General features: G+C 38.3%; 1 pseudogene across 1 annotated transcript; it reads right to left on the bottom strand.

The window, feature by feature from the left end:
- Positions 1-219: 219 nt before the first annotated feature.
- Positions 220-25459, bottom strand: LOC145677443 (solute carrier organic anion transporter family member 74D pseudogene; annotated as a pseudogene). Its single transcript, XR_014129839.1, has 3 exons — positions 25274-25459; positions 2262-2467; positions 220-473 (listed from the first exon to the last, which is right to left on the bottom strand). The product of XR_014129839.1 is annotated as a solute carrier organic anion transporter family member 74D pseudogene (transcript).
- Positions 25460-25986: the final 527 nt, after the last annotated feature.

Here is a 25986-nt window from a genome sequence, read left to right on the forward strand (position 1 = left end):
GAGTTATTTACAATATCTAGACATGAATCTTTTAACTTCTGAAAGGAGCTTCAGGTAGAGATCTTACAGATAAAATAAGTCAAAAATGACGAAATGATTCCCTTGTGCACCTGAAAGCGCCAATTATCTTCAAATTAAGAATTGAAAACTTACTAGTAGGTTCTTTCTGTGGTGTTGAGTAATACATTTAAAAAACATTTATCTAAGTGATTTTGGGTATCAAACTAAGAAGTACTTACAGGCATTTTCTAACGTAGAGTTGATAACTGCAAAATTTCCTCTTTCTTTTGTAAGTTCGAGAGCATCTTGCCCTGGTCCATAGATGAAGTGAGGTAACGCCAAAATGAAACACGAGATAGAAGCAGCGGTCACTCCACAGGCGATCCATATTGGACGGTTTCCTCGGCCACCATAATAGGTCAGAATTAGCGACAAAAGAATCTGACTTATTTCGTTACCGCTCATCATAATACCTGAAATTAAAAGGAATGAAACTTAGAAGATTACAGTAAAGTGAACATATGAGATGTGAGATTGTTAATAGAATCAAGTGGTATTAACATTACTAAAATGATACTGTCAGATATGATCATTATAACGACCAAACGAATTTTCATATATTACCTTCGCATTTGCGCTTGAACAAATGTGAGGGTGCATTTTACAATTTTTACGCAGATGGCGCGTGGAGTGATAAAGTGGTTTCGATTTTCAGAAATGATAATCAAGATTTTTAAATGTTTCATGTATTTTACAACAATTATATACAGATGACACGGAGCCAGATTATACAAGTAACAAGAGGAAGGTTGGGTACTTAACGAAAGGTCCATCCACCGTTAGCACTTAACACATATGGCTGGCTCTTCATCAAACACTGAATTAAGTATTCTTGGAGCACTCGTTGTTTGCACCCTCTTCCAAGCGTTGCCTCTACTTATCCTTGCCTGGACTCCGGTGCCGGTTCTGCCGCTGCAGCTCTTCTGCTGTCTTCGTGACTTCAACGTAAAAAAAAGAAGCTACCCGTTTCTCGTGAAAGTATAAAGCGCCTCGGCCGGTTCCTGTGCTGCCACCTGCCGGGAAAGCTGAGGAACTATCCAAAGATATTGTAGAAGTGACGAGACGATATGGTGGCGCTGCCTACCACAATCTATCCATCATATGCACCGTAGCTACTTATCAACAGGAGCAGCCTTTATTTTGCTCGAATAAATTTTCATTTGTGTACAGTATAATTGTTTGCTTCTTTTGCTAGATAGCAGCCATTACGTGTGAAATTTCTAATTTCCAAATACACCTTCTATCACTACCTTCCGGAAATTTTTCCGTAGTCACAAAGCAGAGATTCCCCAATTCCCAAATATGGCTGTCGGATTCAATAGGGTTCCAACTCAGTAACTGAACCCTAAAAGTGAATAGCGAATCAGAGATCGAATTGTGGTGAGCTCAAACGTCAATGCACTTAATGAGAGCCAGCACGAGGGAGTATGAGCCCTATTGAAGGTTGCGATCTCGATCCCTTAGCAAGCACGAGTCTGAAGAGGTTAGTTAGCACGAAACCAAGAGAGTGCGAGGCTTGTTTAGGATCAAGAGCTCTTGTTCACCAGAGCCTGAGCAATCATGTATGAAGGTAATGAACTCGAGTTTTACTGAGAACAGAAATCCGAAGCCTGACTGAGACCTAATTATAAAATGGTAATCTCTGTTGTTGTTTGTTTATCGGAAGTCCAGCGTCCAGTTTCGGAACCTTGGCTATATGAGTCGGGAATCTACTGTTTAAAGTGGAATCTGAATTACCTTAATCGTTCAAATTTCAATGATTTTCCATCGGGAATCGATCCCGGGACGAAACCAGCGGGGAGAGTTATGGTCACCTATGATAAAAAGCAATGGGCATTTCCAGTGACTCTCTACTTTCTTGTCCGGTTTGATGTGCATATGTAGAGAACCAGCAGGTCCTGTAGGTCACGAATACGTTGATCTCGATGTCGCAAAGTGAGGTGTGTTCGAATAGGAGTCGAAAAACCGATCGACGGTCCCGACAGTGTTCTAGTCACTTCTCGGGTCACCGTGCGCTACTGAAGAGGATTCCGTTAAAGATCTTTGGGTCTATTCTCATCTCCTGAATCTATGCGAATCTGCATAAAACGGACAGATTATAGCATAAAGTGTTGAACAGTTTATAACTAGTTTTCCCAGTAAATTTTAGTTTAAAATTAAGATTAAAGTATAAAGAACTAATGAGTTTTTAGTTTACTTACCTGATGAAGTACTTGGAATGCGAAACCTCCTCTCCAACGTTGTCAAAGTAGCGATAAAATAAATAAAGCATGTCGTTTGGATTGTCCCCAATAGTCCATAGACTATGAGGAACCATTTGGTTGTAGCAAACCGTTGTAGCCATGGAGGTCGACAAGATCCCAAACCACAAGAATAATCTGAAGACATAATGATCTATCTTTGTGATCTGTAAGACAATTTTTAAAAAAATCTGATTTGATTTTTTTGTTAGATCCCAAAAGACAAGAATTATCTAAAGGCATAGTTATCTAGTGCATATTTGTCTAGTGCATATTTGTCTATTGTATATTTATCAAGACATAGTTTGTGATCTGTAACAATGGAAGATTTTTTCTGTCTAAAATTCGTGTCTATACAGGAATAAGTACATAATTTAAGTGTTCTTCCACTACTGTGAAGCGGTAAAAGTTTTTTTTTTTAACCGATGTGGCTCCCCATAAGAGCCGCCATTGTTTGTGCCTATTTTTAAGGTGTTTGGTTTACCAACCAAAACTCCTATCCCTGTCTGTCCGTGCGTTCGTACGTGTGAAAGACAAACATTACAAGAACTCAAAACTCCTTTCCGTGTCTGTCAGGTGGGAGATAGAAAAACTCAAGAACTCAAAACTCCTCTTTGGGCCTGTCCATGTGGGAGACACAAAATCTGATGAACTCAAAAATCCTTTCCCTGACTGTTCGTGACGGATACACAAGAACTCAAAGCTCCTTTCGCCTTTCTGTGTCTGTCCGTGTGGAGACAAAAAGTCTCAAAAGCTATTTAATGGATCGCTATGAAACTTGGCAAAGAAATAGACGGTTGAACGTTAGAAATGAGTTCATTGGTTGGGATTATATTAAAACTGGAGATAGCATAAATCAACTATTTACGGTTTTAACATTGATCAGTACGGAAGAAAACGATAATATACACCGAGAAGCAGGCATGCACCCAGAAGTTTTTGTTGGGAGTGGTCGAAACTTTGTGCCACTGCGTCTATATAATATTGAACGGGTATTATTGTGCACCATACAAGACGAAAAGAAATGGTAACCTATATTTTCAGTGAAAAAATGATAGAACTAAATTGTTTTTATAAGAAAAAGAATACAGATGAAGTGGTAGATCAAATTTTGATGTTGCATCAAATTAGGAACTTATTTTTTTTGGGGGGGGGGGGTTCAGACCTAGTGGACCCCCGTTGGTGCGCCCCTGCCAATAAGTGATTTTTTTTTTTTTTTAGTGACAAAAATAATAGAAGCTATTTTTAATATATATTTGAAGGTTTATATTAAGCGTTACCTTTATTCTTTATTGCATAATTTTTGAAACATTAGATATAGTTTCCGTTGCAGTTTTTCTGTTATGCAATGTGTATTTTCTACAATAATACTTAAGGTCCAAAATGTCAACGTTCAACCTAGCCATAATATACACCGGAAGAGAGTTAAGCTGGAAACTTGCGCAGGACCCATGAAAAATCATTTTGCATCTATTTGTAAACACGGGCCAAATTGACGAAATAGCTCTTGAATGGATCACGATTATGTGTTGTGTCAGTGTGTGCTATTTGTAAAATATAAGAAAATGAAAACAAAAAGCAACAAAGATTTGTGTTTTCTCTCATTTTGCACGAGAAGGAAAGATTAATTCTTACCAGTGGTGGATCCAGGGGGCGATCGGGGCCATCGCCCCCCGCAGAAGCAGTGTTGCCAATTTAGCGACTTTGTCGCTAGAACTAACGACTTTTGGAAGTGTCTAACGACAAAAATTTTTATTTAGCGCCTAGCGACAATCTGGCGACATTTAAGAATTCAAATATTTTGTTCTATATTTATATTAAAGTTTCCAAAATTTTGCAGTTTGTGATACTAATAATTACTTTTACACATTCGGTTGCACTACTCTATGAGCGACTTACTTCGTTGGATTCATCGCTGCTATGAGGATTATGCCCTTCTTCACTGCGGTTCGGAAATCCGGGAATTTTCCGTATCTAACTAGTTGCGTAATAGCTGGTAACCTCTTGCATTGCACAGTGCGTACAGTGACAGTGACGTTGGAGAACGTAGTTCTTTTCTGGTTCAGTGTAGTGCGTGTGATTTATATATTAATTTAACTGCGGTTGTTCTTAATATAAATATACAGAAATTTCGTGGGGTGAGTTCGGTGAATTGTTCCAATACGAAAGCAACATGAATTTTCCAACCCCTCCAAAAAATATAATCGTACTCTATAAGAAGGAATGCGAAAAAGTGATCCAAAATTTTAAGTATTTGCAAACTTTTAATGCTATATTTATTAATTTTGTATTCTTGAAAGCGCATAGTGCAGTGGTTTTGTCAAGATGGTAATTTTTTTTTAAATAAAAACTACTCGAGTCTTCCATTGTACATGAAAAAATTTAAATTATTTTAATTCCTTTGTAAAATTATATAGCGACTTTGTTTAGCGACTTGGCAGGAGGCGTTTAGCGACTTCTAGCGACTTTAGAGTACTAAACTAGCGACATTTCACACTGGCGAGTTGGTAACAGTGCGCAGAAGAGAACACTTTTAGTTTATATATATAAATAAAACTCATCCCAGAGTTTGGAGCTCTTAAAAGTAGCTCTAACTGTAAGTAGCAGTATTACAACCCACCGCCCCACAAAGTCCGTCCTGGATCCGCCCCTGATTCTTACAATTTCTTGCTATTCCTTTCCAAGTTCTGCTGAATCATACATTTTAATCGTAATTAGAAAAAAAAAGAGTATTCATATAAAATTAATGTCCATGTTCCCCATATGCACAAAATCGCCATTTCTTTGCGTGTTTCCTGTCAAAATTTTCACCTGAAAAGAAACCTTTTGAACTGCAGGGCTGATTCAAAAATCCAGGCAAATCTTCTTTAAAAATATTATTTGAGATACATTCATACAGCTGAGTAGCTACTCTTTCACTAGTTTCACTTGGTGACATTATTCAACCGTTCAAACAATAGCTAAGTTGCTAGATATACATGAAGGGGATATAGTTTTATTTGTGTAAACTCTTGATATACCTATCATAGTTTGAATTCTGGCTACCCCCTAGTTTTTATTTTCTAGATCCGCCACTGTGATATTGGTCAACTTCCATATGCAGTAAGAAGTTATTCAAGAAGCTAATTACATTTTAGATTATTACTCTTACATCACGTGGTAAAAATATACACTTAATAGCATCTCATTGCGCAATATCAGTAGCGAAGTAAATATAAATATTTTGACATAAACACAATCAGCGTTGCCAGATGTTTCACACAAGACATAAGATTAGCTCTACATGTCAAATTCCAATATGAAAGCGCTATTCTCTAGGGCAGAAGTTCATCTCCATGAACTAAGAGACCTTTTAATAGTTATGGGTTGCTCGTGCTTCGTCCTCAACCAGCATCATTACCGTAAGAAATACGAGGGTCACTTGAAACGTGCTCGAAACAACACCCAAAACCTGTTTTTCACCTCTTGGAAATTTAGATATTTTTCAGCTTATCTTCCTTAACGCCAGTACAATTGAGCGAAGCGCTTTATGCCATCGCGGAAGGATAATATCTCCAATCCTGCAAAATACTGATTGTTGATTCGTCTGAAGAAAATAGAAGGCTATGAGGTTTTTCTTTAATTTTCTGCAAAAGGTACCCAAATCTGGTCAATAAAGTGAATATGGCTTCAAATTACATTCCAACTCATTGATCTTGGTTTTTGCCAACATGCCTGTATGGAGACAAGCATTTTCGTGGTGCAAGATTAGATTCTTTTTTGATAAACTTAACATTTCTTTCCATTTTTACTTATTCATTTCTCAAGCATAAGCACGCGTACGCAGCAATTGCACGAGAAGGATTCATCATCATTATCATAGGTATTCTGCCTTTATTGGCAGGTCACTTGCCGCAGCTGAGAAGCTTCCATGCTCCACGGTCCTCCGCTAACCTCTTCGTCTTCGCGTATGATCTTTCTGTTTTAATATCATCCATTAATTGTAGTCTCCTTCGCCCCCTCCCTCTCTTTCCCGGACGTCCCTCACGATACAATCTCTTCTTAGGCAATGTCCCAACCAGTTTCTCTTCCTCTTCCTAATAATGTCTAAAAGTGTTCTTTTCTCACCCACCATTTCTAACACTCTCTCATTCGTTTTCCGCTCGACCCAACTAATTAACCATACCTTAATTTTTTTCTGATTAATATAAAAATGCAAGGTTATCATTACGAGAGATGATCCGGAATAACATACATGGTTTGCGTAGTGCTGCCATCTGCTTCAGATTCCGAGAACTTCCCATATCACTCTCATATTCTACCACCACTGATAAATTGCTTTTCGTATTTTGTCAAAAATTTCGTGTGCTGTGGTTTTCTTTTAACCTCTTCGTTTTGGTGTAAAAAATTATAATCTTTAAAGGTCATCCCCAAATGTCATTCTTCTATCATATCGGTAATAAGACAATTTGTTCTCGAATAATTTGTTAATCAGTACGATTTCCTTCTTCAAATTTTTTTCCAAACTTTAGAGGGCAGGATGGCTTAGTGGTAGAGCACTTACCTCTGGTTCATGGGGTCATGGGTTCGATTCCTAGCCAAATAAGTTTATGGTGGACAATGTCGTGTTTGTAGATATTCTCGGGGTATTTCAGTTTCCTCCTACATTTTATTACCACCAATCCTTTTACTATCATTCACTTACCTTAATCATTCGTTTTCCTTGCCTTAACGAGCATGATAGTAGGATGTTAAGAGGCCTCATCACTGCGAAATTAAAATACCGCTAATTTTACAGTAATTATGTGATATCTTCAAATAGAAAAAAAAAGATAATCGAAAAGTGAAACAAGACCTCCCTAGACAATATTATTTTTCGTGAGTACCGTTATCAAGACTAACTTATCTGCTTTCGATTTCCAGCCATTTAGAAAATCGGCATTTATTTTCGCGTTTCTAAATAACTGCAAACGCAAAGCTACTAGGTGACTCGTGATAACGCTACTTCATGCAAAATAACGTCGTCTAGAGAGGTCTTGATCCACTTTTCGATTATCTTTTATCTATTTGAAGATATCACATAATTACTGTAAAATTAGCGGTATTTTAATTTCGGAGTGATAGGGACTCTTAAACTCAAAAAACTGATTTCATTTCATTCTTTCAAAGTTTCGTGTGACCTATTTGTTTTTCGCCATAACGAGTTAATATTATCAGTTATTCTTTATACTTACATTACGAATTCTACCACTCGTTCCTTGTTCCCTTTCCTCCCGTTTCACTGGTCTAGTGGGTAGCGTATGTGCTTTTGGGAAATGAGGTCCTGGGTTTTCTTCTCTTTGATAAAACATCAAATGTACTACAGTGTTTCAGATCCCACTTTAAAGCTAGGTCTCACCCTATATATATATATATATCCCCTCTTTGTTACAAAGGAAGCTCTCCTTAGTACTCTAATAACTAGTTCGCGCGTGTTTGCTGCATAGGGTCCTGGGTTCGGTGAGACACTCTTAAGATTTGAACGCATACAGGTGGTTCGAAATTTTCCTTAAACTGTAGATGTACATCTCATACAACTTTGATAATGTAAAGTGACACTAAACTTTAACCAAGTAACCAACTGGCGAATATCAATCATATTTCTCCTTTCTCTGGACTTTGCGGTGGACAAACACCGCGCTTGTGGATTTTCTCGGGGTTCTCCCGTTTCCTCCCACTTTCTTCATTCCACTATTTCACTCATCTCTCATCATCACCGTCTCGTTTAGCCTAAGCGGCATAACCGTGGGACGTAAAACTTAAAGATTTCATTTCATTTTTACTTCTCCTTTCTCTGTAGTATCAATGAAATAAAGTGAAATATTTCATTAAACATCTAACGCTTGCCTCCTTCAGACTAAAGGAGACGATTAAGCAATGAAAGTTAAAAGTTATGATACAGTTGCTAGAATGAGGATGTGGGAGGAGACAGGAGAACTCGAGAATACTCATGAACACGGTGTTGTCCAACACCAATTCACATAGCCGAGTTACAACCACGGACTCCTCATACCAGAGTTGAGTTCCATAACGTCCGCGTTTCTCGTAAGTACAGAACACTAGCTTGCTGCCAAAGTTCTAGCCGCACTTGTCTAATGGCAGAGTTGATCACATGTGGATTGTAGGGCGCAAATTGCATTCATGATATAATTTGTTGTTGGAAATCGTATAATCAATGGTCGCGGAGGAAGGTACATTTGTGGGCAAAATGTTAACTTTAGGGTGTAGAAAGGTAAATGTTAAGGGGAAGATAAATTTGGAGAGAGGATGGGAAATGTGCGGAAGGGAATGCTAAATTTGGAGGAGAGAATGGACAATTTGTGGAAGAAGAATGATAAATGTGGGGGAGAGAATGATAAAAGATAACTAAAATGTTCTCGCTGTTTTTGACGTCCCATTAACCATGCGCTCACAGAGAGGAAACAAAATGATGCCTGTACTTGCTATGTAATCGAGAGTTAGTTTGAGCATCGATCTTCAGAAATACAGACACGTTGCGCACATACAACAGTCATAGCTCGTCCAGTGTCGAAGAGAAATGGAGGTATCGAAGCAGCTTGTTCGCGTGTGGTTGTTGTATGACTTTAAAGTGGGTCTGTCAGCTGCCGCCCTCCAGGCATTAGATCCAGAAATTCTTTTCGGGAAATGTTAGCCTTTTGGATGAACTTCGCAGTGGACGAACACATGACGAGGCCCTGAAAGCATTCATCGAGGGGTGACAGTAACCTAACGTATTATGAAGTTGCAAAGAGATTCCATGTTTCCGCTGAAACACTCGGCCTGCACCTACATGGAATAGGAAAGTCATTCAAGTTAAGCAAGTGGATATCCCAAACATTGTCGCAACCAATAAGGATCAACGAGTGAGAGCCTGTTCTTTCTCATTCGACACCTGAATACACCCAACTGTGATCGCTTGCTCACTGGTGACGAAAAGTGTGTCCTCTATGACACTCTCAAGCGTACTAGACATTAGTTGTCGCCACGCGACTCTGTTCCTAACACCTCCAGACCATCCCTGCACCCACCAAAGATCATGCTCTCTGTATGGTGGAATTGTCGCCAAATGCCAGCTCTCTGTATGATGGAATTACCAGCTCTTCCACCTGGTCAAACCATCAATGCAGACCTAAACTCTCAACAATTGTAAAAGGTGCACCGTGCATTGCGGCAGAAAGTCAAGGGTGTGCTGTTCCTGGTGATTCGCAAGGGTGTGCTGTTCTTGCACGGCAATGATAAGCCACACATGGCAAAGAGGACCCGGGATACTCTTCAGCAGCTTAACTGGGAGACATTGTGCCATGCACCATATTTACCGGACCTTGCGCCAACAGATTACCACCAGTTTCGTTCCCTCGACAATCGCCTCCGTCAGGGATCCTTTGCAAATGCAGACTTGTGGAACGCATTCACGGACTTCTTTGCATCCACGACTGCCGATTTTTATCACCAGGGTATTGTGCAATTGCAGAAATGTTGGCAAAAGGTGTTGGGTGATGATGAAGATTAATATAATCTTGAAGCTTTGCTGGCGTCTACTATTAATCCAATGTTCTTGGGATTGCTGCCAGACTGAGTGTTGCTGTGCTGAGCTTTCGTTACCATACAGCGGCAACATCTTCAGAGCTATGTGTTGGAATGTGCTGGTCGTACAATTTATATTGTAGTTTTTAGGAATTGCTGTATTTCTATTGGTTGTTTTTGTTGGCCAATGGCGTGCTCTGATTTTGCTGGTAGAAACTGTTCTCTGATTGGCTGATGGTTCTTTTCGTACTGAGAAGCTGGATCCAGATGTCAGGTAGATGATAACCTTCGTCTCTGTTCATGGATGGCTTGTATGTACGGATGAATTCAGATTCATGTATTTTCCTGTCCCAGAACTGTTTGCTTTTGGTCCCACATGGCCGTATGATTGTATTGTATGCAGTGTTCAGCTATTGCAGATTTTTCAGGTTGTTTAAGTCTGGTCTGTCGCTGGTGTTCTTTCATTCTGTCTTCAATGTTCCTACCCGTTTCACCTATCTAAGTGACGTTACATTCACAGGTGATCCTATAGATGCCCGGTGTCTTTAATCCCAGTGAGTCTTTTGCAGTTGGTAGTAAACTCCTGATCTTCGACAGGATCAGGAGTTACCAATCCTGATGATGAAGATTACTTTGACACCTAAGGATACCGGCAGTCCATTGTGTTCCTTCTTGATTATCACTGCTCTAGAATGGCAAGAACTTTTTGGTTGTACATTTAGGAGGAATGATAAATGTGGGGAAGATAGTAAGTATGGAAGAAAATGATACATTTGAAGAGGGAGAATGGAAAATTTGTGGGGTTACCAACAAGCCCTGAAGGAGAACCCCTGTAAAGTGTTTCCTGTGAGAGCAACACAGTTATGGAATCCAAAGTCACGCTGGTAATTACATAAATGACTATTGAGAAAAACCTATATGATGTTGGCAGTACGGCATTTATTCAGCGTGATGATGACAACCGGGAAGCAATGTGAATACAAGAACTGACGGTCACAGGTCAATGGAAACGCGGAACAATCACGATGAGGAAACACAGTTGGGATATCGGAACTATCTAGTAAGTCTTAAAGTGGCGTGTTTTATCCATGTTCTTATGCAACAACAGGGTTATGAGGGACAAGAATCACTATTTAACATGAGCTGCGACTAACGACTAAGAAGTCAATTTCGTGTTGTTGGCGGGTGCACAGACAGTCACGAAATGAACTGCACATACTTCCTCATAAAGACCACAAGCAACCGACAGTAAGTCTACGAAGAATTACGAGGAGGACACGAAGGGTCACGAAGAGACCCCTACAACTCTTCCACAGGCTTCTCCTCCAAAATTGGCTGAAAAAAAGAGCACGTCAAGGGACAAAAAACACCAGTTCCAGATTGTCAATTTCTATCTTTCTTTCCAGGCTCCTCTGGGAGGGAAAGACTCACTAACCTTACCAATCTCCGTGTTGGACTGGGGAAGAGACCCCTAACTGTCAACCACAAGACCTCCCCGCTGCTCTGGGCAAAAGGTCCAAACTGATAGAGAAAAGACGTTATTAAAGACGTCTACTTATTTGTAGTACAGGTGAGGAAAAAGAAAACCCGTGTACCGCTTCTCTATCATACATTACACTAGTTTTCCAACAAAACGGGATTTGGGGCTGTCTCCTTCCAAAAAAGGTGCCATGAAAGTGCACTCTTGATTCGAAAATTATATTAGTTTCTGTTGGGAGAACTCAGTCTGTTTTGTCTCGTCACATGACCAACGCCAATCATGAAATAGCAACCCTCAGAGTATAGGCTGTTTTCCACTATATTATCTCATCCTAATAGACACAGGACTAGCCATGGACCCCGGCTAAATAATCAGCAGTGTAGTGTGAAGCTTTCGCGTTACACATTCATGTCAACAACGAGGACATACTATTATCATGACACCTGGACCCACGATTGGTCAATCCATCCCCTATAGCCCCACCTAGTCAATTTCGATGCAAGGTCAATCCTCATAGTATAGGCCCTTTCCCACCACAGTATTTCGCCTCGAAGAGAGTTAAATCACAACATGATGTTGTTTGTCTCGGTTTGACTTGAAAGTGATGCAGGCCCGTATCCAGGCGGGTCTAGGGGAGGCCGCTCCTTCTAAATTTTTATTGGCCCCTTCTAAAATTTTCACGGTAGGCTTGCAAATGAACTATAATATGGGATGAACTAATATTTTTGGATCGGGTCCCTCTAACTTCCACCGGGCCCCCCTACATTTTCGGGCTGGCTACGGGCCTGAAGGGATGAGGAAACTTCACAGAAGAATGTTTTGAAAAGGTATTTTTATACTTTATATGAATCATATCATTAATTAACAGAATGGTGTTGGTATTGAAAACAATTTTTTGGATTCTTTCACTTTTTCTTTTTTTTTTGTGAAAATTACAAGTAACAGTGTCACATGTATGATCTGTCAGGAAAGTAAATGTACACCTGTTTTACGAGTCTGGCATTCCTGCTCTCCATCCGTGGAGAGTATGAGAATTAAATCAATCAAATGTTTACTGAGGGGCAAAAAAAAAAGTTTAATCTGAATAAGACATTTCAGAGGGACACAAGCTGTGAATACGAATAGGGCATAATGTAAATAAAGGACGACACCGAAAGAGAAAGCCAGAAACTGCTGTTAAATTTAGAAAAAAGAGTAAAAATTGTTGAAGTGGGAACATAAAACACAAATACAACAAATACGCCGAAAACTAAACGTTAACCATGCTATGATGTTGGTGTAATGGCTAAGGAGCTGGCTTACAAATGCAAAGGTCGCCAGTTCGAATCTTCGGTGAGGACATTTTTAAAAATTTTTGTTTATAATACATGCAGCTCATGAGAGATGGTAAAAGAGATCGTATTTAGTCTTTCGTAGCAATTATTATTGGTAAGGTTTAGTACTGATAATACTTTTTGTCTTTGCGTATTGCTTTTATTCTTTTCTTCATTTCAAAAGAGAAAAATATCCGAACAAATGCCACCAAAATTCCTCATATTTTGAATGTAAACGCTATTTGCAATTAGTAAAGAATAAAAATTGAACGTTCCGATGTAGCTGCAGAAAGTAAAAAGAAAAACATGGAAGTAAACCATACTCATGGTTATTAAAAATACAATTTCTACATGCCTTACACCTCCCGACCACGTTTCTACGTTAGCAAGTAAGAGGTTTGTGTTTAGGTCAGACTGGTCAATACGTTTTGCAAAGGGGCCCGGTTTAGCTCTGACGCACCACAGGTGCGAGAAGGGAGCAAAACACTTTTTCTCTCTCCCTCTGTGTGTGTGTTTATCTATCTATCTGTATATATATAACGCTATTTGTGAATGCCGTAACCACCCTAATTTTCAGCGGATTGAGATGAAACTTGGCACAAACATTAATTGTTGAAATATCTTCAGTTCGTTAACCAGAATAATCAGACGAAAATGTTCAAAATGGCGGCCCTTTAAACTCTTAAAAACTTCGAAGGGAACCAAATTTCCCCCATAAATGGGTATTCAGAAAGTTTGAATAACTTTTCCTCTTTTACTGAAATATTTGTGTGCAGAGACTTATTGAAATATTGGACCCGATTAATCGCATAAAGAATGTTCACGCCCTTTCGCTACGGTCAGGCTTTTTTTTTTTTTTTTTTTTTTTTTTGCAGGAGGGGGTTATTTTCGTATCGGAACAAGATGATTGCTAGTGATGATATGAAATTACACATTGAAAGTGAAGTAACTTGTGAAACGTGTTATTTGAAAGAATAATATAATAAATGTGCTTTCCTCTAACACAGAGAGAGCGTGAATGGCGAGGAGTGTTATTTGGTTTGCATTTTAGTAACACATTGCATTGCAAATAAAGGTAGGCAACATTAGTGGTAAGTAAAACAATAATAATAATAATAATAATAATAATAATAATAATAATAATAATAATAATAATAATAATAATAATAAGAAGAAGAAGAAGAAGAAGAAGAAGAATAGGTGTTTGTGGCAAGGCAATATCTTCCTCAATTCTTCTTCAAACGTAATGATTGTAACGCCATATCTCCCTTACAAACAAAATATTAGCAATTTATATCGAGAGAACGGGAAACTGTTGAGTGATGGGAGCAACGTTGGACAGTATGCACTCATAGTACTCAGAAAAATAAGCGACTTCAACGAAAAATGAACGAAGAGTCATTGCCGTGGGTAGTCATGGAGCCAAGCAGAGCCCTCTTTAGGCAAAATGACGATAACTTATATCGAGAGAACAGGAGGTGATAGTGAGATGGGACCAATGTTAGACACCGTGGACCCATAAGGCGCATCGAAAAAATTAGGGGGGCGGGCGCCAGCCAGCCTTACTTATTTCCACATAATAATATAAAATTATATTGTCGAAATACACACACGAGCTAGCTAGTAATATTTCATATTATTATTATTATTATTATTATTATTATTATTATTATTATTATTATTATTATTATTATTATTATTATCATCGACAGCGTCTTTTCATTACGTGTGCATGTTTGACATGAAGCCAAAGAGAAGATCCATCATTCGTAGAAAGAATAAGAATAGCCAGTTACTTTAATTGTGAACGACGGCGAAAAATACGAAAAGAGACAACCTTAGCGAAAAGAAACAATACTTTCTCTCAAATGGATAAAAAAATCAAGCCGAGATAGATTCGAACTTGCATGGACGGCGCGAACAGCCAGTTCAGTGTCCACTTTTTTTTTTAACTGACTCACCGAATGTGCTTTAGTAACTTACTTATTGCTAATTTTACTTGCTTCACTCGTTTAACTTGCTTTTTCTAATAACTTATAACGACAGGGACACGAACACAGAAACATCGAGGACAGTTAAAAATTATAAATGCTCTCCCGCCGGGAATCGAACCCGAGACACCATGCACCAAAGGCGCACGCGCTAGCCACTAGACCAGCTAGCAGGGCAATGCTCACTGTCTGTGTTGTTAGGGATTACGACCACTGTATTGCAAGCTATCACTTCTGTGGGTTGTATACTATGATCACATGTTTCTTCTTTGCTGGAAGAGTTAAACCTACATTCTATGTAATACATGAGGTATTTAGACCTACATGCTCTTTATATAATGTAATAAAAGTGTCATGCTGGGAATAAGAAAAAGAACATTCCTTGGACAAAACGGAAACTATTGGCATCAGAAATATTTATCTACGAGGCATGCGCAGTAGTATATTTCAGAATAGTTACTGTTTAGTTCAGTAAACGAAGAAAGGGGTATAAAAAAGCAAATATGTCGAGTCAACGAGATCGACCAGAGTTGACAGAGGCGGAGTAGTAATACAACAACTTCGTTAAATTGATAATTGGTTCTTTATTCTGTAGTAGATCGTATCACAACTTTACGGGAGAGCAGAGAAAGACTTACTAACGCTGTCCTATAGTATGCATTAGTAACACGATCATACAGACACAAATGGATGTAACTGTGAGTACTACAACTTGGATTTAACGAAAGCCGTTTAGATATTCAGTGGTTTGCAGGGTTGTATAAGACACAAAAAGTTAAGACACAATACAATTCTTCATACCTCAGCTTCCAGTAACTAGATACATGCAATTTCAGGATAGATACTGAAACTGCTGTCGGATTTTAATACATGACGTATTGCAGGATACAAAATGCTTTGCATTACTTGTTTGTTTGTAGAGAGCTACTAGCTTAGTGTTCCGAAAGGTTGTGTATAAACTAGGGATAGTCAATTCCAGAATTATTACTTTCCGGACTCCCGAAAGTAAAACCGGAAAAATTCCGGAATTCGGAAAATTCCGATTTTGGAATAATTCCGGAATTCGGAAAAATCCGGAATTTAAAAAATTTCTGATTTCTTTAATATTCCGGAATTCGGAAACATCCGATTTTTTTCGAAATCCGGAGTCTTTCTCAATTCCGGAATTTTCTGAATTCCGGATTGTTTCCGAGTTCCGAAATTATTCTGAATTCCGATGTTTAACTGAATTTCATAATTTTCCGAAATCCGAAAAGTGAAAGTTCCGCTTCCGAAAAATGAAATTATTTTGGTTAATATGAATCGTGGCGGAAATAAGTCTTTGACCAGGTAATGGCGACTTCTTTGAAAGAAATGGGGTGTATGAGAATTCAATCTGTCATATTTATAGTTTCGTGTGGAGAAAAAACAAACTTGTGAACCAGCGGTTTAAGAACAACTCAAGTTATTAATGTAAACTTTTCCGACTTCATAAAAGAAATACGAAAGAAATTTTGAATCGAAGAAATATAACATACAAGTTTGCAAGCGGAGACAAAGAAACCTTACGTAATCAAACTAAAAACGAATCTTTTACCGCATAGCGATCGCGGTTGAGTGGTCAAGGTGTTTTGCGAATGCACATTGTAATGTTTTTTTTTTTTACTTTAGGATTTTGATGGCGATTGATCACCGATAACATATGTTTTATTATATTCAGATATTGGAATACTCGGATGCAATATTTGAACTACCAAATCTTCAGGAGTAATAATAATAATAATAATAATAATAATAATAATAATAATAATAATAATAATAATAATAATAATAATAATTATTATTATTATTATTATTATTATTATTATTATTATTATTATCTCGTAGAAGATTAAAAGCTAGGAGCTAATTATCGCTCAGGTCATACCATTACAAGCAGAAGCGTGACATTTGGAAAGAATATTTCGGTTTGGTTTAATGTTGCTCACGAGAAGAGGACTTTCTCATCTCGTTTCTAAAACAAATAAAATAACATGAGAATTAACATTTTACATTCGAGACGGGTCAAGACCAACTCAAAATTTTCGTCTATCTTTGGAGATGAGAATCGAGACGAGACGAAAAGTATCGTAAACATTTCCCGTCTTGTCTCGATTCTCGAAATAGTGTATGTCCATTCTTTAAGTAACAATTGCTCTGTAGACTGAATCTCATAGGCTATTTCGTTACATAATATTTCAGAGCTCATTGAATTATGCTATGTGTAGGTATTTTGTAGCAAAGCTTTTATATTTACCTCTGCATATCTTAAAAATTAGTTTATTATATGCCTTACTGTTGCGTGATATTCAGTTATATTTATTACAGTTATTTTCCTTAAAACATACAGTAGAATACTTTCTACATGAAACTTCAATGGAACGCTGTAGTTTAAAATGTTGGTAGTTGCAGAGGTGTGTCTTGAAGCAGTAGCGTAGCCAGGATGTGTGTTTGGGGGGGGGGAAGTGCTGTTACAGGCACATATAGAAAAATTACAAACAAAAAATGTATAAACATAAAAATATATAAAAAAATACAATCATCAAAGTACCAAAGTACATTATCGGACCTCTTTGGGGGGCCGGCCCCTCCGGGCTCCCTTCCCTACGCCACTGTCTTGAAGGTACTGAACCCTTTCCCCGAAATCTCTACTTTTAAGTAAGTTTTGCCAAATTTCAACGGCAAGTTTAAAACTTTTATTATTATTATTATTATTATTATTATTATTATTATTATTATTATTATTATTATTATTATTATTATTATTATTATTATTATTATTATTATTATATCAACACCGTGTATAATCTATAAAAGATATACGGTTTGTATCTGAATAGTAAAAGCTAATTGATTGTCGATCTCGGTCGTCGAGAAGTCTTCAGGAGGGAAGGACATCGGTCACGTTCTGGGTTTGAGTTCCGAAGGGGCAAGTTTTCGGGCTCGAGCCAAAAATTGTTAAGAGTTATAGGCTTCAGCCAAACATGTTCAAAACAGCTGGGACCGGGTTTAGGCTTCTCAACGGCTCGAGCGGCTTGGCTTACAGCTCATTCACTATCGAACCGAACCAAGAAGTGAGCCGAGCCAACAGCTCACCCAACCGAGCCGATTTCAGCCATCGGCTTAGTTGAGCTGAATCGAAACGTGCCGATGGACTAATTTCAACTTAGCTGGCTTGAACCGGTTCACATGAGCCGAGTAGGGTACCCATCCCAACCGAGAAAGCTCGAGCCATCGGCTCAATTGAGCTGAGTCGATGGCTCGTTCCAACTGAGCCGGATCGGGTCATCGGCTCATCCCAACCGAGCCGACTCGAGATGTTCGCTCAGTTGATACGAGCAGAGCCGGTTGATATCGCTACCCGAGTTGGTCTTCTGCTTGGGCTCAAAAATTCGACCGTGCAGGTCTCAGCCTTGATTTTAAGAACAACAGTATATACTTATATTGGTGATTACGACATTTGAGGCTGTCTCGTAATAATAAAAAAAAAACCTTGTCTTCTCGTTATCTAGACGAGACGAGATACACAAAAATTGCCCCACGAGATGCACTAAAATTACGAGACGAGACGCACCCCTGTCGTGAGCAGCACTAAAAAGTATTCCATATTAGTGCTTACATTTCTCATGGCTTTCGCTTTCCAGTCTAATCAAGCCATTATTTAAAAAAGCTAAAACGAGCTGAACGAGCGAGCGAGCCATTATCAAACTCCACGCAACTCGAAACTCGCCCTGGAAAACAGCTAGACCTTGATCGCTACGCGGTAAACGATTCGTCTTTAGTCTGGTTACGTTAGGTTTCTTTGTCTCCGCTTGCAAACTTGTATGTTATATTTCTTCGATTCAAAATGTCTTTCGTATTTCTTTTATGATGTCCGAAAAGTTTACATTAATAACTTGAGTTTTCCTTAAACCGTTGGTTCACAAGTTTGTATTTTCTCCACACGAAACTACAAATATAACAGATTGAATTCTCATACTCTCTATTTCTTTCAAAGCAGTCGCCATTACCTGGTCAAAGACTTATTTCCACCATGATTCATATTAACCAAAATAAATTCATTTTTTGGAAGCGGAAATTTCACTTTCCGGGTTTCGGAAAATTATGGAATTCAGTTAAACGCCATAATTCAGAAGCATTCCGGAACTTGGGAAGAATCCGGAATTTAGATATTTCCGGAATTGAGAAAAATTCCGGATTTCGAAAAAAATCCGGATAGTTCCGAATTCCGGAATGTAAACGAAATCAGAAATTTCTAAATTCGGGATTTTTCCGAATTCCGGAATTTTTCCAAAATCGGAATTTTCCGAATTCCGGAATTATTCCAAAATCGGAATTTTCCGAATTCCGGAATTTGTCCGGTTTTACTTTCGGGAGTCCGGAAAGTAATATTCCGGAATTAGCTATCTCTAATTTATACACAACCTTTCAGAACACTAAGGTAGTAGCTGTCTACAAACAAACAAGTAATGCAAATCATTTCGTATCCTGCAATACGTCATGTATTAAAATACGACGGCAGTTTCAGTATCTATCCTGAAATTGCATGTATCTAGTTACTGGAAGCTGAGGTATGAAGAATTGTATTGTGTCTTAACTTTTTGTGTCTTATACAACCCTGCAAACCACTGAATATCTTAACGGCTTTCGTTAAATCCAAGTTGTAGTACTCACAGTTACATCTATTTGTGTCTGTATGATCGTGTTACTAATGCATACTATAGGACAGCGTTAGTAAGTCTTTCTCTGCTCTCCCGTAAAGTTGTGATACGATCTACTACAGAATAAAGAACCAATTATCAATTTAACGAAGTTGTTGTATTACTACTCCGCCTCTGTCAACTCTGGTCGATCTCGTTGACTCGACATATTTGCTTTTTTATACCCCTTTCTTCGTTTACTGAACTAAACAGTAACTATTCTGAAATATACTACTGCGCATGCCTCGTAGATAAATATTTCTGATGCCAATAGTTTCCGTTTTGTCCAAGGAATGTTCTTTTTCTTATTCCCAGCATGACACTTTTATTACATTATATGAAGAGCATGTAGGTCTAAATACCTCATGTATTACATAGAATGTAGGTTTAACTCTTCCAGCAAAGAAGAAACATGTGATCATAGTATACAACCCACAGAAGTGATAGCTGGCAATACAGTGGTCGTAATCCCTAACAACACAGAGAGTAAGCATTGCCCTGCCCGCTGGTCTAGTGGCTAGCACGTGCGCCTTTGGTGCATGATGGCCCGGGTTCGATTCCCGGCGGGAGAGCAATTATGATTTTTAACTGTCCTCGATGTTTCTGTGTTCGTGTCCCTGTCGTTATAAGTTATTAGAAAAAGCAAGTTAAACGAGTGAAGCAAGTAAAACTAGCAATAAGTAAGTTACTAAAACACATTCGGTGAGTCAGTTAAAAAAAATGGACAATGAACTGGCTGTTCGCGCCGTCCATGCAAGTTCGAATCTATCTCGGCTTGATTTTTTTATCCATTTGAGAGAAAGTATTGTTTCTTTTCGCTAAGGTTGTCTCTTTTCGTATTTTTCGCCGTCGTTCACAATTAAAGTAACTGGCTATTCTTATTCTTTCTACGAATGATGGATCTTCTCTTTGGCTTCATGTCAAACATGCACACGTAATGAAAAGACGCTGTCGATGATGATGATGATAATAATAATAATAATAATAATAATAATAATAATAATAATAATAATAATAATAATAATATAAAATATTACTAGCTAACTCGTGTGTGTATTTCGACAATATAATTTTATATTATTATGTGGAAATAAGTAAGGCTGGTTGGCGCCCGCCCCCCTAATTTTTTCGATGCGTCTTATGGGTCCACGGTGTCCAACGTTGGTCCCATCTCACTATCACCTCCTGTTCTCTCGATATAAGTTATCGTCATTTTGCCTAAAGAGGGCTCTGCTTGGCTCCATGACTACCCACGGCAATGACTCTTCGTTCATTTTTCGTTGAAGTCGCTTATTTTTCTGAGTACTATGAGTGCATACTGTCCAACGTTGCTCCCATCACTCAACAGTTTCCCGTACTCTCGATATAAATTGCTAATATTTTGTTTGTAAGGGAGATATGGCGTTACAATCATTACGTTTGAAGAAGAATTGAGGAAGATATTGCCTTGCCACAAACACCTATTCTTCTTCTTCTTCTTCTTATTATTATTATTATTATTATTATTATTATTATTATTATTATTATTATTATTATTATTATTATTGTTTTACTTACCACTAATGTTGCCTACCTTTATTTGCAATGCAATGTGTTACTAAAATGCAAACCAAATAACACTCCTCGCCATTCACGCTCTCTCTGTGTTAGAGGAAAGCACATTTATTATATTATTCTTTCAAATAACACGTTTCACAAGTTACTTCACTTTCAATGTGTAATTTCATATCATCACTAGCAATCATCTTGTTCCGATACGAAAATAACCCCCTCCTGCAAAAAAAAAAAAAAAAAAAAAAAAAGCCTGACCGTAGCGAAAGGGCGTGAACATTCTTTATGCGATTAATCGGGTCCAATATTTCAATAAGTCTCTGCACACAAATATTTCAGTAAAAGAGGAAAAGTTATTCAAACTTTCTGAATACCCATTTATGGGGGAAATTTGGTTCCCTTCGAAGTTTTTAAGAGTTTAAAGGGCCGCCATTTTGAACATTTTCGTCTGATTATTCTGGTTAACGAACTGAAGATATTTCAACAATTAATGTTTGTGCCAAGTTTCATCTCAATCCGCTGAAAATTAGGGTGGTTACGGCATTCACAAATAGCGTTATATATATACAGATAGATAGATAAACACACACACAGAGGGAGAGAGAAAAAGTGTTTTGCTCCCTTCTCGCACCTGTGGTGCGTCAGAGCTAAACCGGGCCCCTTTGCAAAACGTATTGACCAGTCTGACCTAAACACAAACCTCTTACTTGCTAACGTAGAAACGTGGTCGGGAGGTGTAAGGCATGTAGAAATTGTATTTTTAATAACCATGAGTATGGTTTACTTCCATGTTTTTCTTTTTACTTTTTGCAGCTACATCGGAACGTTCAATTTTTATTCTTTACTAATTGCAAATAGCGTTTACATTCAAAATATGAGGAATTTTGGTGGCATTTGTTCGGATATTTTTCTCTTTTGAAATGAAGAAAAGAATAAAAGCAATACGCAAAGACAAAAAGTATTATCAGTACTAAACCTTACCAATAATAATTGCTACGAAAGACTAAATACGATCTCTTTTACCATCTCTCATGAGCTGCATGTATTATAAACAAAAATTTTTAAAAATGTCCTCACCGAAGATTCGAACTGGCGACCTTTGCATTTGTAAGCCAGCACCTTAGCCACTACACCAACGTCATAGCATGGTTAATGTTTAGTTTTCGGCGTATTTGTTGTATTTGTGTTTTATGTTCCCACTTCAACAATTTTTACTCTTTTTTCTAAATTTAACAGCTGTTTCTGGCTTTCTCTTTCGGTGCCGTCCTTTATTTACATTATGCCCTATTCGTATTCACAGCTTGTGTCCCTTTGCATTGTCTTATTCAGATTAAACTTTTCTTTTTGCCCCTCAGTAAACATTTGATTGATTTAATTCTCATACTCTCCACGGATGGAGAGCAGGAATGCCAGACTCGAAAAACAGGTGTACATTTACTTTCCTGACAGATCATACATAATCTAAACGAGACTGATTTGTATGGAATGCTATTTTCTCATTTAATGTTAAAACCAGAAGCAGTAGGAGATGAAATGAAATGAAATCTGTGAGTTTTACGTCCCACGGGTATGCCGGTTAGGCTAAAGGAGACAGTGATGGTGAGTAATGAATGAAATGGTGGAATAAAGAAAGTGGGAGGAAACGGGAGAACCAAGAGAAAACACACGCACATGGTGTTTGTCCACCACAAAGTTCACTTGGCGGGAGCTGGGATTGAACCCGGGACCCCAAGCCCAGAGGTGAACGCTCTACCACTGAGCCACCGCGGGCAGTAGGAGGTTTCTACTATTTCAGGTTTAGATACACAGAGAAAAATCCGTTCTCCGGACAGCGGTATATTGTATATACAAATATAGGGTATCCTCTTGCTTACTATAGAAATCAGTACGGAACATATGTTATCCGTATGCTACATAAGCACTGCCCTGAGATGTTACATTATGCCGTTACATCTAACAGTTTTCCGTATATCACATGCATATACTTGTGTTACCTTCGTCAGGTATATGCTATATAAGTCCAGTGGCGGATCCAGATATGATCAAGGGAGGGGCTAAACCATATTTTGCCGTTTTATCCAGTGTAAAGCAGGATTCAAGCTCATTTTATCCCGTGTATATCTGAGCTTCAAGAGGGGGGCTATAGCCCCTATAGCCCCACTTGGATCCGCCCTTGTATACGTCCGTTTGTATGTGAGACCCTGACTGCTTATATTGTTTCATACGGAAAGTACGTATAGATGGAACACTTATACAGAAAGTATTATAAAACATGCGTTTTCAGTTATACACCGTACGTCTGCTGTACGTTATGTCCAAAACAAGAATTACTCATGTAACCTATCTTTTTAAGTACGCCACCTACATTTTTTTTTCTAAGTGTAGATGAACTACAGCGAAGACGGATTATATTCTTGGGCCGCGGTGGCTCAGTGGTAGAGCGTTCACCTCTGGTGCTAGGGGTCTCGGGTTCAAACCCTGCTCCCGCCAAGTGAACTTTGTGGTGGACAAACACCGTGTGCGTGGGTTTTCTCGGGGTTCTCCCGTTTCCTCCCACTTTCTTCATTCCACCATTTCATTCATTACTCATTATCACCGTCTCCTTTAGCCTAACCGGCATAACCGTGGGACGTAAAACTCAAAATTTCATTTCATTTTCAGATTATGTTCTTGGTGCGCTTAATTAAATGTAATGAATCGCTTTTCGTTACCTGTTACTGTTATTACTTTTTAGTCATCAACGTTGAAACCGTTGTCTATAATGTCCTAATGATTGATTATTTTTTCTTTAGAAACACCAAATGAAATCTTTTAGTTTAACATGGCATGATTATGTCTTTTAGACTAAGGAAGACGAATGATAAGGCAAGTGAATGATGACGGAATGAGAATGTCGGAGGAGACGGAAATACCCCGAGAATACCCACGAACACGATGTGGTCCTCCACAAAATTACTTGGCCAGGGATAGAACTAGGACACCACACACCAAAGGTAAGCACTCTACAATTGAGCCACTATATTTTAAGAAGAAAGTTTAACCGATCATTCCTCACAAGGGACCATTCTCATTTGGTGAATTCAAGTGCTGAAAATGATTGGCAGCATTGGATTCAGCACCAAAAGAAACAGAGAAAAAGAGGGTGTCTTAGTATCAGACCGTATACAGATTGCGTGATAAATGAGGACAAAGTGTGAAAATAGGACGTAGAAAATGTCTAGAAATGCCATGTTAATTTTGAAACAAATAGAGTGATTGAGGTCAATTGTTGGATATGAGAAATGTATGTAGAGGCCCACTAAATACGCGTAATGTAAATCATGGAGGACATCTGAAAACCCACCATGTTGGACGTAGCGCAAGAAGAATATACGGGAAAGGGGTCATGTGACATACGGCTCTTGACGCACACCATTTACTGAAATCAAGTGGCCAATGCAGTTTGAGACCTCTTTAACAGGAGGCGTTCCACGTATGGCAATGTATCAATACTGTCGTAAAGGTCACGTGAATGAGAAACTAGAGACCCTGTAGTACGGTCCATGAGCACATTGTATGCACAAGGGTAGAAAGAGATAGAATCATATCGTGGAACATCAAGAAGAATATGTGCAGCGTGTAATGGAATGAGAAGTAGTTGCACTGGATGAATGCTGGCGTGGTACCTTGCATAAAGACATCTGTCCCATTCAGGGTTTTGAAAATGACTTCTTCCAACAAAATATGCAGTTTTTAACACTGGTGAATGTTCTCACAACCACTTACATACAATTGGCAGTTAAAACACTGTTCACATTACGCCTATTCAGTGAAGCTTTACCTGCATTCCTCATTTTCCAACATTTGACCTCAATCCCTCTACTCGTTTCAAAATTAACATGGCATTTCTAGACATTTTCTACGTCCTATTTTCGCACTTTGTGCTCATTTATCTCCCACCCTGTATACGGTCTGATACTAAACACCCTCGTTTACTCTGTTTCTTTTGCTGATGAATCCAATGGTGCCAATCATTTTCAGCAATTGAATTCAACAAATCGAAATGGTCCCTAGTTAGTTTCCTGAGGGCCTGTTTTTTTCTCGTACAGCATTCTTTATTACTTTTACCAAATTGGACAAAAACACGAATACAAATATCTCCAGGAAAGTTAGAATTCTAAAGGCTATCCCACCGGGAATCGAACCCGTGACCACGTACACAAAAAGCGCTAGTAGCTATACTAGTAGGCAGGACTGAGCCCTGCCCCCTCAGAAAAATCAAATAAAAGACTAAACTTAAAAAAAAGACTACGAAAGAAGAAAAAAAAGAAGTGGAATTTGCTCTAACAAACAAACTAATATGAGAAACAAATAGAATAAAGCAGTGCGAAAAGCTTACCTTTCCATGTTGGTAAATAGTTTGTACGATAGAAATAACCTTGGTTCAAGTCCCACAGAATAAATATGTATGTAACTTTAGATGATTCGGTCTCCTTGAAGAGACAAAGAGAATCATGGCTCACTGTTCAATGAATTCAATCTAAATGTATTTGTGTCTGACACATTGAAGACGTAATAGCGGCAAGAAACGTCACAAGGCTAACTCTAATCTCAATTTCCCTTGCTTAGAAGCAAGCAAAAGCCTAGCCGACTCTAAAACTTATCTAATGTTTATTTTTCTTTGAGAAATATTGATGTTTCAGGAATTTTGAGGTCAACCACCAGAAGATAGATGTATCATGAAATTCCGTCATAACTTGTTCGATGAATTGCGGCTCTATCGCATACAGCGAAACCAGTGTTTAACGAAATTCTACGCCTGCATACTTTATTTCTGGCGTGGATATGTTAACGCTTAAGAGGCCTCATCACTGCGAAATTAAAATACCGCTAATTTTACAGTAATTATGTGATATCTTAAAATAGAAAAAAAAGATAATAGAAAAGTGAAACAAGACCTCCCTAGACAATATTATTTTTCGTGAGATACCGTTATCAAGACTCACTTATCTGCTTTCGATTTCCAGCCATTTAGAAAATCGGCATTTATTTTTGCGTTTCTAAATAACTGCAAACGCAAAGCTACTAGGTGACTCGTGATAAGGCTACCTC

This window comes from Thermobia domestica, unplaced genomic scaffold (assembly GCF_964235325.1).
Source record: "Thermobia domestica unplaced genomic scaffold, izTheDome1.hap1.1 HAP1_SCAFFOLD_882, whole genome shotgun sequence".
Taxonomy (NCBI): Eukaryota; Metazoa; Arthropoda; class Insecta; order Zygentoma; family Lepismatidae; genus Thermobia; species Thermobia domestica.